Source organism: Triticum dicoccoides, chromosome 7B (assembly GCF_002162155.2).
Source record: "Triticum dicoccoides isolate Atlit2015 ecotype Zavitan chromosome 7B, WEW_v2.0, whole genome shotgun sequence".
Lineage (NCBI taxonomy): Eukaryota > Viridiplantae > Streptophyta > Magnoliopsida > Poales > Poaceae > Triticum > Triticum dicoccoides.
In genome coordinates this window covers 682,746,346-682,762,262 of record NC_041393.1, presented here as the reverse complement: position 1 = coordinate 682,762,262, position 15,917 = coordinate 682,746,346, and the positions used below count along the sequence as shown (strand labels likewise).

General features: G+C 47.7%; 1 pseudogene; it reads left to right on the top strand.

Moving 5' to 3' along the window:
- LOC119339378 overlaps positions 1–15,917 on the top strand; it is a 23,114-nt pseudogene that overhangs the window by 5,129 nt on the left and 2,068 nt on the right.

Below are 15,917 nucleotides of genomic sequence, written 5' to 3'. Positions count from 1 at the left end.
CAACGCTTCAAGGGTTTGGGGTGGCCTCGACGACAACGCTCTTTTAACTTGATAAATTTGGGTGGCCTCGAGAGAGTTAATTTGTCGGGTAGGGGCGCGGCGGGAGGGGGTAGGAGACCAACATCGTTTTCTCTCTAGGGTTTGGGTGTCCTCGAGAGTTATCGGGGAGGGGGTATCGGTACCACCCCCTAGCTCGTGTTGAAGTTTCTTCTTTCTCCTCTATTCCTTTCTTTCTTCTTCTCCTCTTCTTTTTCTTCTTCTCCCTCGAGAAAGGAAAATAATTAAGGAAAAGGAAGAAAAGAGAAAGAAGGAAGAAGGAAGAAGAAGAAGAAAAAAAAAGAAGAAAAAAAAGAGGAGAAGAAGAAAGGAATAGAGGAGAAGAAGAAAAAATAGAATTTTTTTTCTTCTATTTTTTCTTCTTTCTCCTCTATTCCTTTCTTCTTCTCCTCTTCTTTTTTTATTTTTTCCTCTTCTTATTTATTTCTCCTCTTTTTCCTCTCCTCTTTTTTCTCCTTTCTACCTCTTCTTATTTTCCTTTTTCCTCTCATTCTTTTAGTATTGCTTGTTTTAAAAAAATGTTCAAATAGAAAATTTCGAAAAGAAACAAAGGTTTTTCCTAATGCATTGTTCATATGAATATACAAACATTTGCATATTCTACAATAATTAATATCACCAAAAAAATCTATGAATAGAAAAAAAAACCTAACTTTTCTAAAAATCTATCTTTTGCATATATGAAAACATTAATACACATATGAACAAAAAATACATATATGAACAAAAACATGCTCTCAACAATTTTTGAACATCTACATACACATAGCCACATACATACACATATACATTATATATATATGAACAAAAAAACTAAACTAATAAAGCCGGATATATATATAGCCACATACATACACATATACATTGAACAAAAAAATTAAACTAATAAAAATTAAAAAAAATAGAGCCGGTGCGGCGCGGCGGCTCACACCGGTGGCGGCGCGCGGGGGCGGGCGACGGCAACGGGGCAGGGGCTCGGGGCACGGCGCGCGGGGGCGGGCGACGCCGACGGGGCAGCCTGGCGGCGACGACGGCGGGCGCGGGCTCGGGGAGGACGGCGCGGGCTCGGGGAGGCCGGCGACGACGACGGGCGCGGGCGACGGCGACGACAACGGCGGGGGCGGCGGGCGGCGTCGGGGCAGCCTGGCGGCGACGATGTGCTCGGCGTCGTCGGGGGGCAACTGGTGGCGATGAACTCTGCAAAACTGCAAAGTGCTACTTATATACAAGGAGCATTGGTCCCGGTTCGTGGCACCAACCGGGACCAAAGGCCTCTTTTCCGGCAGCCCAAAGGGCGGGAAGCCGCGACCTTTGTTACCGGTTGGTGCCACCAACCGGGACCAATGCCCCACTTTAGTCCCGGTTGGTGCCACCAACCGGGACCAAAGGTCCCTGTGTTGCCCGCGTCGAGGCCAAAGTTTAGTCCCACCTCGCTAGTTGAGAGGGGCGCGCAATGTTTTATAAGCCCCACTGCCGCACCCCTCCCGAACTCCTCTCGACCGCAGGCTTTCGGGCCTACTTGCTAAACTTTGCCTAGTGGGCCTACTGGGCCTACCGCGGGCCTGAATCCTGGCCCATAGTAGAGTTTCATGTCGTATTCAGGCCGTGGGGGACCAGTAGAAGGCACTTTTTTTCTTTACTTATTGTTTCTATTTTTATTTTTTTTCCTGTTTTTTTGTTTTGTTTTCTGCATTATTTATTTTTCTTTTTTTTTTGCTTTATTTTTTTAATTCTTTTTGCTTTTAGTTTTAGGAAAATTATAAACTTTCTGTTAGTGCCATTACTTTTCAAATTTGAAAACACTTTTTTTGTTTTTTTTGTTTTCTTTCTTGCTTTATTTATTTTATTTTGTTTCTACTTACAACAAAATACTTATTGTTGCTATTTTTAATTATTACGAGGGCCGAACCATAAGACATTAAAGCATTTCAAATAAACTCTGAAAAAGTTGAAAGTTGGCATGGTATCATAAATTGACCCACACATAGCATGTGCATGTACAAAACGGACAATGGTATCATACTCGTCAATTACAAAGTTGGCATGGTATCATCATAATAGTTGCGGGAGAAAGTATTCACTTTTTCTTCGCTTGTGTCATTTGCTTATTGCGTCGTAACCATGGATAATCTTCATCGTTTATCAGGATGCTGGGGTCAGCCTTGACATTAAAGGTAGGAATTTCATGAAACTTTTCATAATCTTCAGACATGTCTGTCTTGTCCTCCACTCCCACGATGTCCCTTTTTCCTAAAAGAACTATGTGGTGCTTTGGCTCATCGTATGATGTATTCACTTCCTTATCTTTTCTCTTTCTCGGTCTGGTAGACATGTCCTTCAAATAGATAACCTGTGCCACATCATTGGCTAGGACGAACGGTTCGTCAGTGTACCCAAGATTTTTCAGATCCACTGTTGTCATTCCGTACTGTGGGTCTACCTGTACCCCGCCTCCTGACAGATTGACCCATTTGCACTTAAACAAAGGGACCTTAAAATCATGTCCGTAGTCAAGTTCCCATATGTCCACTATGTAACCATAATATGTGTCCTTTCCCCGCTCGGTTGTTGCATCAAAGCGGACACCGCTGTTTTGGTTGGTGCTCTTTTGATCTTGGTCAATCGTGTAAAATGTATTCCCATTTATCTCGTATCCTTTCCAAATCAATACAGTCAAAGATGGTCCCCTGGATAACAAGTACAGCTCATCACAAACAGTGTTGTCACCTCTGATACGTGCTTCCAACCAACTGCTGAAAGTCCTGATGTGTTCACATGTAATCCAGTCGTCGCACTGCTCCGGGTGTTTGGAGCGCAGACTGTTCTTGTGTTCATCGACATACGGGGTCACCAAGGTAGAGTTCTGTAGAACCGTGTAGTGTGCTTGAGACCAAGAATATCCGTCCCTGCATATTATTGAGTCCCTTCCAAGCGTGCCTTTTCCAGTCAGTCTCCCCTCATACCGCGATTTAGGGAGACCTATCTTCTTAAGGCCAGGAATGAAGTCAACACAAAACCCGATGACATCATCTGTTTGATGGCCCATGGAGATGCTTCCTTCTGGCCTAGCGCGGTTACGGACATATTTCTTTAGGACTCCCATGAACCTCTCAAAGGGGTACATATTGTGTAGAAATACGGGGCCCAGAATGACAATCTCGTCAACTAGATGAACTAGGACGTGCGTCATGATATTGAAGAAGGATGGTGGGAACACCAGCTCGAAACTGACAAGACATTGCACCACATCACTCCTTAGCCTTGGTATGATTTCTGGATTGATCACCTTCTGAGAGACTGCATTGAGGAATGCACATAGCTTCACAATGGCTAATCGGACGTTTTCCGGTAGAAGCCCCCTCAATGCAACCGGAAGCAGTTGCGTCATAATCACGTGGCAGTCATGAGACTTTAGGTTCTGAAACTTTTTCTCTGCCGTATTTATTATTCCTTTTATATTCGACGAGAAGCCAGTTGGGACCTTCATACTAAGCAGGCATTCAAAGAAGATTTCCTTCTCTTCTTTGGTAAGAGCATAGCTGGCAGGACCTTCATACTGCTTTGAAGGCATGCCGTCTTTTACGTGCAAACGTTGCAGGTCCTCCCGTGCCTCAGTTGTATCTTTTGTCTTCCCATACATGTCCAAGAAGCCTAGCAGGTTCACGCAAAGGTTCTTCGTCACGTGCATCACGTCGATCGAAGAGCGGACCTCTAGGTCTTTCCAGTAGGGTAGGTCCCAAAATATAGATTTCTTCTTCCACATGGGTGCATGTCCCCCAGCGTCACTCGGAACAGCTAGTCCGCCGGGACCCTTTCCAAAGATTACGTGTAAATCATTGACCATAGCAAGTACGTGATCACCGGTACGCATGGCGGGCTTCTTCCAGTGATCTGCCTCGCCTTTGAAATGCTTGCCTTTCTTTCGACATTGATGGTTGGTCGGAAGAAATCGACGATGACCCAGGTACACATTCTTCCTGCAGCTTGCCAGGTATATACTATCGGTGTCAAGTAAACAGTGCGTGCATGCGTGGTATCCCTTGTTTGTCTGTCCTGAAAGGTTACTGAGAGCGGGCCAATCGTTGATCGTCACGAACAGCAACGCCTTTAGGTTAAATTCCTCCTGTGTGTGCTCATCCCACGTACATACACCGTTTCCATTCCATAGCTGTAAAAGTTCTTCAACTAATGGCCTTAGGTACACATCAATGTCATTGCCGGGTTGCTTAGGGCCTTGGATGAGAACTGGCATCATAATGAACTTCCGCTTCATGCACATCCAAGGAGGAAGGTTATACATACATAGAGTCACGGGCCAGGTGCTGTGATTGCTGCTCTGCTCCCCGAAAGGATTAATGCCATCCGCGCTTAAAGCAAACCATACGTTCGTTGGCTCACTAGCAAACTCATCCCAGTACTTTCTCTTGATTTTTCTCCACTGCGACCCGTTAGTGGGTGCTCTCAACTTCCCGTCTTTCTTACGGTCCTCACTGTGCCATCGCATCAACTTGGCATGCTCTCCGTTTCTGAACAGACGTTTCAACCGTGGTATTATAGGAGCATACCACATCACCTTCGCAGGAACCCTCTTCCTGGGGGGCTCGCCGTCAACATCACCAGGGTCATCTCGTCTGATCTTATACCGTAATGCACCGCATACCGGGCATGCGTTCAGATCCTTGTACGCACCGCGGTAGAGGATGCAGTCATTAGGGCATGCATGTATCTTCTGCACCTCCAATCCTAGAGGGCATACGACCTTCTTTGCTACGTATGTACTGTCGGGCAATTCGTTATCCTTTGGAAGCTTCTTCTTCAATATTTTCAGTAGCTTCTCAAATCCTTTGTCAGGCACAACATTCTCTGCCTTCCACTGCAGCAATTCCAGTACGGTACCGAGCTTTGTGTTGCCATCTTCGCAATTGGGGTACAACCCTTTTTTGTGGTCCTCTAACATGCGATCGAACTTCAACTTCTCCTTTTGACTTTCGCGTTGCGTCCTTGCATCGACAATGACCCGGCGGAGATCATCATCATCGGGCACATCGTCTGGTTCCTCTTGATCTTCATCAGCTTCGCCCGTTGCAGCATCATCGTGCACATCGTCTGGTTCCTCTTGATCTTCAGTAGCATCACCGTATTCAGGGGGCACATAGTTGTCATCGTACTCTTCTTCTTCGCCGTCTTCCATCATAACCCCTATTTCTCCGTGCCTCGTCCAAACATTATAGTGTGGCATGAAACCCTTGCAAAGCGGGTGGGTGTGGAGGATTTTCCGGTCAGAGTAAGACTTCATATTCCCACATATAGGACATGGACAACACATAAAACCATTCTGCTTGTTTGCCTCAGCCACTTCGAGAAAATCATGCACGCCCTTAATGTACTCGGAGGTGTGTCTTGAACCGTACATCCATTGCCGGTTCATATGTGTGCATTATATATAATTAAGTGTGTCAAAAATCATTACAGAACATCATGAATAGATAATTAAGTGACCAAATTAATAGAAGTTCATCATCACATTAAAACCAAAGTACATACATAGTTCTCATCTAACAACATAGAGCTCTGCAGAGCATCTAAATTAATTAAACCATACACTGAAACTATGTAAAACATTTCAATGTGAAAACAAATGCGATCATAATCGCAACCAATGTAACAACTAATCCAACGGCATAATGATACCAAGCCTCGGTATGAATGTCATATTTTCTAATCTTTCTAATCTTCAAGCGCATTGCATCCATCTTGATCTTGTGATCATCGACGACATCCGCAACATACAACTCCAATATCATCTTCTCCTCCTCAATTTTTCTATTTTTTTCCTTCAACAAATTGTTTTCTTCTTCAACTAAATTTAACCTCTCGACAATAGGGTCGGTTGGAATTTCCGGTTCAACAACCTCCTAGATAAATAAAATCTATGTCACATTGGTCGGCATAATTGTCATAAACAATAAATGAACCAATAGTTATGAAAAGATAATATATACCACATCCGAATCATAGACAGGACGAGGGCCGACGGGGGCGGATACCAAAACCATCGCACTATATAAGATGCAATAATAAAAGTAGGAAAATTATACAAGTATCTATCTAAACATACAAGTAAGAATATTTTTCCTTTCAGCAAGAAGATAAGAACAAGAGGCTCACCACGGTGGTGCCGGCGATGAGATCGGCGCGGGTGATCGACGACGGTGAAGACGGGGACGGGGCGTGACGGACCGCTAAACCTAGACAAATATTGAGGAAAATGGAGCTTGGTGGTCGAGCTTGGAGAGGAGAAACCTTAAGTAGTGTGGCTCGGGCATTCCATCGAACACCTTGTGTGCATAGGAGGTGAGCTAGAGCACCACCAAGCCCTCTCCCCCTCGGCCAGAAAAAACAGAGCAGTGTGCTCTGCTCTTGCGCGAGGGGGTATATATAGGCACCACCATTGGTCCCGGTTGGTCGCATGAACCGGGACTAAAGAGTTGCCTTTGGTCCTGGTTCGTGCCACCAACCGGGAACAATGATGGTGGGTGAGGAGCGAGGCCCATTGGTCCCGGTTCGCCCCACCAACCGGGACCAAAAGGTCCAGACGAACCGGGACCAATGGCCCACGTGGCCCGGCCGGCCCCCGGGGCTCACGAACCGGGTCCAATGCCCCCATTGGTCCCGGTTCTGGATTGAACCGGGACTAATGGGCTGGACCGGCCTGGACCATTGCCCCCTTTTCTACTAGTGGGGCAAGCTGGGTGAGCTGCTGCAGCAGGAGTGCGAGCTGCTCTTCGGCGCCCGCGGGGACGTCGCCTTCTTCCAGGCCGAGCTGAGCACCATGCACGCCGCCGTGCTCTGCTGCGAGGCCCTCGAGGAGCCCGACGTCCAGACCACCAGCTGGATCGCCCAGGTCCGCGACCTCGCCTTCGACATCGAGGACTGGGTCGACCACTTCGCCCACCGCGTCGACGCCGGCACCCATGACGCCACCTCCCACCGGTTCTCCCGCTGGATCCGCCGGCTCACCACCATCCCCCGACTGCCACATCATCGCCACCGAGCTCAAGGAGCTCCGGGTGCGCGTCGTCGAGGTGAGCGAGCTGCGGAAGCGCTACAGACTCGGCCCGCAAATGCCGTCCCATCACGCGCCCGCCGTCGACCCCCATCTCTTCGCGCTCTACGCCGACAGCGCCGGCCTCGTCGGCATGGACGGGCTGCGGGAAGAGGTGATGGGGATGGTGACCGGACAGGGCTCCGGCGGGCTCAAGGTCGTGTCCATCGTCGGGATTGCCGGCTCCGGGAAGACGACGCTTGCCAGGGAGGTGTATAGGTTGGTGAACGCGGGTTCAAGTGCCGCGCGTCGGTTTCGGTCGGCCGGAGCTCCGACGTCGCCAAGGTGCTCGGCGATATGCTGTCCCAAGTGGACGGCGAGTACAGCATAGGACGAGGTGATGCTGGCGATGTGAATCAATTGATTGAGAGGCCGAGGCAGCATTTGCAAGACAAGAGGTACTCTATTTGCTAATTGCTATTTGATCAATCCACTTCACTTTTTACTGACAAGAGTTTTAACCAAAACAGTTAGTTCAGTGCACTATTTTTGTTCCGCCATTTATACGGAAAAGTTGCTGGATTGACAATTTTGCTCAATCATTATATACTATTATTCTGCCGTCCATCATTTATACTGAAAAATTGCCTCCAGCACACTGTTATTCTGTCGAGCGTCGACCATCATTTATACTGAAAAAATTGTGTTCAATACACTTGCTATACACATCTTTGATAAAACTTAGCCCTGCTTCCTCTTCGTTGAGATACATGTATACTCTCTGATTATGATTGATGATTGATGGTGGTTTCCCTCTTGTCCTCAAACAGGTATCTTGTTATGGTTGATGATTTATTTTTTTAGAAAATGAGGATGACCCCCGGCCTCTGCATCTGGGTGATGCATACGGCCACTTTATTAATTATTCTCACAAGACCTTACAAAGTAATACAACAGTAAGACTAAAGCCGTCGTCTAAGCATCTCTATCCAGCTGATGAAGGGGCGCAGATAGCCTGGGCCTAATACCAAACAGACATCGCAGCCAAACCTAACATCTAAGACCTGAGAACCCATCCAGGACGCCTGCCGGGCATGGTTCTCACCGGTCTGGCGTGCACTCAGATGCCACCGCCGCCAACTGCCACCGCTCCATCTTCAGAACTGTACTGATGCATCAACCTTACTCGGTCTAGCTATCGTCGACGCCACCATGATGCCAAACGGTAGCCATTGATACACCTCAGCACCATGCTACCAGGTATCACCAGCCGACACAGCTTGAAGTCCTTGGAAGATCTGTCTGTTGGGGAACGTAGCAATTTCAAAAAATTTCCTACGCACACGCAAGATCATGGTGATGGTATAGCAACGAGAGGGAAGAGTGTTCGTCCACGTACCCTCGTAGACCGTAAGCGGAAGCGTTAGCACAACGCGGTTGATGTAGTCGTACGTCTTCACGATCCGGCCGATCCAAGCACCAAACGTACGGAGCCTCCGAGTTCAGCACACGTTCAGCTCGATGACGATCTCCGGCCTCCGATCCAGCAAAGCTCCGGAGATGAGTTCCGTCAGCACGATGGCGTGGTGACGATGATGATGTTCTACCGGCGCAGGGCTTCGCCTAAACTCCGCGACGATATGACCGAGGTGGAATATGGTGGAGGGGGGCACCGCACACGGCTAAGGAACGATCCGTAGATCAATTTGTGTGTCTATGGGGTGCCCCCCCCCACCCCCGTATATAAAGGAGCAAGGGGGGAGGCCGGCCGGCCCTTGGGGCGCGCCAAGGAGGGGGGAGTCCTCCTCCTAGTGGGAGTAGGACTCCCCTTTCCTAGTCCAACTAGGAAGGAGGAAGGGGGAAGGAAAGAGGGGGAGAGGGAGAGGGAAAGAGGGGCCGCGCCCCCCTCCCCTAGTCCAATTTGGACTCCCCATGGGAGGGGGCGCGCCACCTCCTGGGCTGCAGCCCTCTCTCTCCCTTCAGGCCCACTAAGGCCCAATACTTCCCCGGGGGGGTTCCGGTAACCCCTCCGGCACTCCGGTTTTCTTCGAAATCACCCGGAACACTTATGGTGTCCGAATATAGTCGTCCAATATATCAATCTTTATGTCTCGACCATTTCGAGACTCCTCGTCATGTCTGTGATCACATCCGGGACTTCGAACAAACTTCGGTACATCAAAACTTATAAACTCATAATAAAACTGTCATCGTAACGTTAAGCGTGCGGACCCTACGGGTTCGAGAACTATGTAGACATGACCTAGAACTATTCTTGGTCAATAACCAACAGCGGGACCTGCAAGCTTTATAGACAGTTACATTACCATCAGCGTCAGTCTTCTTCTTAAAGATCCGTTTATTCTCAATGGCTTGCCGATCATCGGGCAAGTCAACCAAAGTCCATACTTTGTTTTCATACATGGATCCCATCTCAGATTTCATGGCCTGTAGCCATTTTGCGGAATCTGGGCTCATCATCGCTTCCTCATAGTTCGTAGGTTCATCATGGTCAAGTAACATGACTTCCAGAATAGGATTACCGTACCACTCTGGTGCGGATCTTATTCTGGTAGACCTACGAGGTTCAGTAGAAACTTGATCTGAAGTTTCATGATCAATATCATCAGCTTCCTCACTGATTGGTGTAGTCGTCACAGGAACCGGTTCTTGTGATGAACTACTTTCCAATAAGGGAGTAGATACAGTTATCTCATCAAGTTCTACTTTCCTCCCACTCACTTTTTTCGAGAGAAACTCCTTCTCTAGAAAGGATCCGATCTTAGCAACGAAAATCTTGCACTCAGATCTGTGATAGAAGGTGTACCCAATAGTCTCTTTTGGGTATCCTATGAAGACACATTTCTCCGATTTGGGTTCGAGCTTATCTGGTTCAAGTTTCTTCACATAAGCATCGCAGCCCCAAAACTTTAAGAAACGACAACTATGGTTTCTTGCCAAACCACAGTTCATAAGGTGTCGTCTTAACGGATTTTGATGGTGCCCTATTTAACGTGAATGCGGCCGTCTCTAAAGCATAACCCCAAAACGATAGCGGTAAATCAGTAAGAGACATCATAGATCGCACCATATCCAGTAAAGTACGATTACGACGTTCAGACACACCATTTCGTTGTGGTGTTCCGGGTGGCGTGAGTTGCGAAACTATTCCGCATTGTTTCAAGTGTAGACCAAACTCGTAACTCAAATATTCTCCTCCACGATCAGATCGTAGAAACTTTATTTTCTTGTTACGATGATTTTCCACTTCACTCTGAAATTCTTTGAACTTTTCAAATGTTTCAGACTTGTGTTTCATTAAGTAGATATACCCATATCTGCTCAAATCATCTGCGAAGGTGAGAAAATAACGATATCCGCCGCGAGCCTCAACATTCATTGGACCACACACATCAGTATGTATGATTTCCAACAAATCAGTTGCTCGCTCCATAGTTCCGGAGAACGGCGTTTTAGTCATCTTGCCCATAAGGCACGGTTCGCAAGTACCAAGTGATTCATAATCAAGTGATTCCAAAAGCCCATCAGTATGGAGTTTCTTCATGCGCTTTACACCGATATGACCTAAACGGTAGTGCCACAAATAAGTTGCACTATCGTTATCAACTCTGCATCTTTTGGTTTCAACACTATGAATATGTGTATCACTACTATCGAGATTCAATAAAAATAGACCACTCTTCAAGGGTGCATGACCAGAAAAGATATTACTCATATAAATAGAACAACCATTATTCTCTGATTTAAATGAATAACCGTCTCACATCAAACAAGATCCAGATATAATGTTCATGCTCAACGCTGGCACCAAATAACAATTATTTAGGTCTAAAACTAATACCGATGGTAGATGTAGAGGTAGCGTGCCGACCGCGATCACATTGATTTTGGAACCATTTCCCACGCGCATCGTCACCTCGTCCTTAGCCAATCTTCGCTTAATCCGTAGTCCCTGTTTCGAGTTGCAAATATTAGCAACAGAACCAGTATCAAATACCCAGGTGCTACTGCGAGCATTAGTAAGGTACACATCAATAACATGTATATCACATATACCTTTGTTTACTTTGCCATCCTTCTTATCCGCCAAATACTTGGGGCAGTTCCGCTTCCAGTGTCCAGTCTGCTTGCAGTAGAAGCACTCAGTTTCAGGCTTAGGTCCAGACTTGGGTTTCTTCTCTTGAGCAGCAACTTGCTTGTCGTTCTTTTTGAAGTTCCCCTTCTTCTTCCCTTTGCCCTTCTTCTTGAAACTGGTGGTCTTGTTAACCATCAACACTTGATGCTCCTTCTTGATTTCTACCTCCGCAGCTTTTAGCATTGCGAAGAGCTCGGGAATAGTCTTGTTCATCCCTTGCATATTATAGTTCATCACGAAGCTCTTGTAGCTTGGTGGCAGTGATTGGAGAATTCTGTCAATGACACTATCATCAGGAAGATTAACTCCAAGTTGAATCAAGTGATTATTATACCCAGAAATTTTGAGTATGTGTTCACTGACAGAACTATTCTCCTCCATCTTGCAGCTATAGAACTTATTGGAGACTTCATATCTCTCAATTCGGGCATTTGCTTGAAATATTAACTTCAACTCCTGAAACATCTCATATGCTCCATGACGTTCAAAACGTCGTTGAAGACCCGGTTCTAAGCCGTAAAGCATGGCACACTAAACTATCGAGTAGTCATCAGCTTTGCTCTGCCAGACGTTCTTAACGTCGTCAGTTGCATCAGTAGCAGGCCTGGCACCCAGCGGTGCTTCCAGGACGTAACTTTTCTGTGCAGCAATGAGGATAATCCTCAGGTTACGGACCCAGTCCGTGTAATTGCTACCATCATCTTTCAACTTTGCTTTCTCAAGGAACGCATTAAAATTCAACGGAACAACAGCACGAGCCATCTATCTACAAACAAACATAGACAAGCAAAATACTATCAGGTACTAAGTTCATGATAAATTTAAGTTCAATTAATCATATTACTTAAGAACTCCCACTTGGACAGACATCTCTCTAGTCATCTAAGTGATCACGTGATCCAAATCAATTAAACCATGTCCGATCATCACGTGAGATGGAGTAGTTTCAATGGTGAATATCACTATGTTGATCATATCTACTATATGATTCACGCTCGACCTTTCAATCTCCGTGTTCCGAGGCCATATCTGTATATGCTAGGCTCGTCAAGTATGACCTGAGTATTCCGCGTGTGCAACTGTTTTGCACCCGTTGTATTTGAACGTAGAGCCTATCACACCCGATCATCACGTGGTGTCTCAGCACGAAGAACTTTCGCAACGGTGCATACTCAGCGAGAACACTTCTTGATTATTAAGTGAGAGATCATCTTAAAATGCTACCATCAATCAAAGCAAGATAAGATGCATAAAGGATAAACATCACATGCAATCAATATAAGTGATATGATATGGCCATCATCATCTTGTGCTTGTGATCTCCATCTTTGAAGCACCATCGTGATCACCATCGTCACCGGCGCGACACCTTGATCTCCATCTTAGCATCGTTGTCGTTACGCCATCTATTGCTTCTACGACTATCGCTACCGCTTAGTGATAAAGTAAAGCAATTACAGGGCGTTTGCATTTCATACAATAAAGCGACAACAATGTGGCTCCTACCAGTTGCCGATAACTTCGGTTACAAAATATGATCATCTCATACAATAAAATATAGCATCACGTCTTGACCATATCACATCACAACATGCCCTGCAAAAACAAGTTAGACGTCCTCTACTTTGTTGTTGCAAATTTTACGTGGCTGCTACGGGCTTAGCAAGAACCGTTCTTACCTACGCATCAAATAAACCACAACGATAGTTCGTCAAGTTGGTGCTGTTTTAACCTTCGCAAGGACCGGGCGTAGCCACACTCGATTCAGCTAAAGTGAGAGAGACAAACACCCGCCAGCCACCTTTAAGCACGAGTGCTCGTAACGGTGAAACCAGTCTCGCGTAAGCGTACGCGTAATGTCAGTCCGGGCCGCTTCATCTCATAATACCGCCAAACCAAAGTATGACATGCTGGTAAGCAGTATGAATTGTATCGCCCGCAACTCACTTGTGTTCTACTCGTGCATATAACATCAACGCATAAAACCAAGGCTCTGATACCACTGTTGGGGAACGTAGTAATTTCAAAAAATTTCCTACGCACACGCAAGATCATGGTGATGGTATAGCAATGAGAGGGAAGAGTGTTCGTCCATGTACCCTCGTAGACCGTAAGCGGAAGCGTTAGCACAACGCGGTTGATGTAGTCGTACGTCTTCACGATCCGACCGATCCAAGCACCGAACGTACGGAGCCTTCGAGTTCAGCACACGTTTAGCTCGATGACGATCTCCGGCCTCCGATCCAGCAAAGCTCTGGAGATGAGTTCCGTCAGCACGACGGTGTGGTGACGATGATGATGTTCTACCGGCGCAGGGCTTCGCCTAAACTCCGCGACGATATGACCGAGGTGGAATATGGTGGAGGGGGGCACCGCACGCGGCTAAGGAACGATCCGTAGATCAATTTGTGTGTCTATGGGGTGCCCCCCGCCCCCGTATATAAAGGAGCAAGGGAGGAGGCCGGTCGTCCCTTGGGGCGTGCCAAGGAGGGGGGAGTCCTCCTCCTAGTGGGAGTAGGACTCCCCTTTCCTAGTCCAACTAGGAAGGAGGAAGGGGGAAGGAAAGAGGGGGAGAGGAAGAGGGAAAGAGGGGCCGCGCCCCCCTCCCCTAGTCCAATTCGGACTCCCCATGGGAGGGGGCGCGCCACCTCCTGGGCTGCAGCCCTCTCTCTCCCTTCAGGCCCACTAAGGCCCAATACTTCCCCGGGGGGTTTCGGTAACCCCTCCAGCACTCCGGTTTTCTCCGAAATCACCCGGAACACTTCCGATGTCCGAATATAGTCGTCCAATATATCAATCTTTATGTCTCGACCATTTCAAGACTCCTCGTCATGTCCGTGATCACATCCGGGACTCCGAACAAACTTCGGTACATCAAAACTTATAAACTCATAATAAAAATGTCATCGTAACGTTAAGCGTGCGGACCCTACGGGTTTGAGAACTATGTAGACATGACCTAGAACTATTCTTGGTCAATAACCAACAGCGGGACCTGGATGCCCATATTGGTTCCTACATATTCTACGAAGATCTTTATCGGTCAAACTGCATAACAACATACGTTGTTCCCTTTGTCATCGGTATGTTACTTGCCCGAGATTTGATCGTCGGTATCCAATGCCTAGTTCAATCTCGTTACCGGCAAGTCTCTTTACTCGTTCTGTAATGCATCATCCCGCAATCAACTCATTTGGTCATATTGCTTGCAAGGCTTATAATGATGTGCATTACCGAGAGGGCCCAGAGATACCTCTCCGACGGTCGGAGTGACAAAACCTAATCTCGAAATACGCCAACTCAACATGTACCTTCGGAGACACCTGTAGTACTCCTTTATAATCACCCAGTTACGTTGTGACGTTTGGTAGTACCCAAAGTGTTCCTCCGGTAAACGGGAGCTGCATAATTCTCATAGTTACAGGAACATGTATAAGTCATGAAGAAAGCAATAGCAGTATACTAAACGATCAAGTGCTAGGCTAACGGAATGGGTCATGTAAATCACATCATTCTTCTAATGATGTGATCCCACTAATCAAATGACAACACATGTCTATGGTCAGGAAACATAACCATCTTTGATCAATGAGCTAGTCAAGTAGAGGCATACTAGTGACTATATGTTTTGTATATGTATTCACACATGTATCATGTTTCCGGTTAATACAATTCTAGCATGAATAATAAACATTTATCATGATATGAGGAAATAAATAATAACTTTATTATTGCCTCTAGGGCATATTTCCTTCACTGTCGTGCGTAGCACCTGCCGATCAGGCATGACAAAGCGTAGCACCTGTCGGTCAGGCATGACTTGACATCACTACCGAAGCTCCGTGCAAGACGAAGCCGCTCCACCTCCTGCCTCTCACATCCAGCGCTGCTCCGGAAACGATGCTCCCAAGAGAGAAACGACACCGCAGTGCCGCCATCGTCCGATCTGGAACACCAGATCCTAGGGTTTCCCCCGGAGCAGCACGAGTGGGTCGACAATAGTTACACGATGATGCCTTCATCAAGGTAACGGCGAGAATGTCGCCATCGCCTGCCGTCGGCTCGGTTTTCACCGGCAACCATGTCTCCCCTACTCGCAGCCGGGACAAGATGATGGATCTCGAGATCCGGTCACCAAGCCTCTGGCCGGCCATCTCGGGAAGAAGATGACCACCACGTCCACCAGTGTCACCACGCCGGGCACGCGTCGCCGCCGGCACCCCCATGGTGCCTAGAGGCCGACAAGCCCCGACGATTCCCATGCCTTGCCAGCCGCCATGGCCCAGACCCCGGCACCACCAGATCCAGATCGGATCGGGGTCTAGGGCCCCAAGCCGCAACCGCCGCAGAGGCATCACCACTGGATGGTGCCTAGCCCTCCAGCCCGCCGCCGAGTCATCGGCGGAGCTCCGCCGTGCCACGCCGCCAAGCCGCCGCCGGGATAACTCGCGCCGCCACTAGAGAAGCCGCAGCCGCCGCGCGTTGGAGAGGCCTCAAGCCGCAGCTGCCCCGCCGCCGGGCAGGGGCGCCGCCACCCAGCATGCCCTCCACCGCGCCGTTGGGTCCCGCCCAGCCCAGCGCCGTCCCGCTCCAGACGCCAACCGCAAGGAGAGGGGCAAGATCTCCGCCACCACCAACGCCGGCCGGTCTTTACCCAGC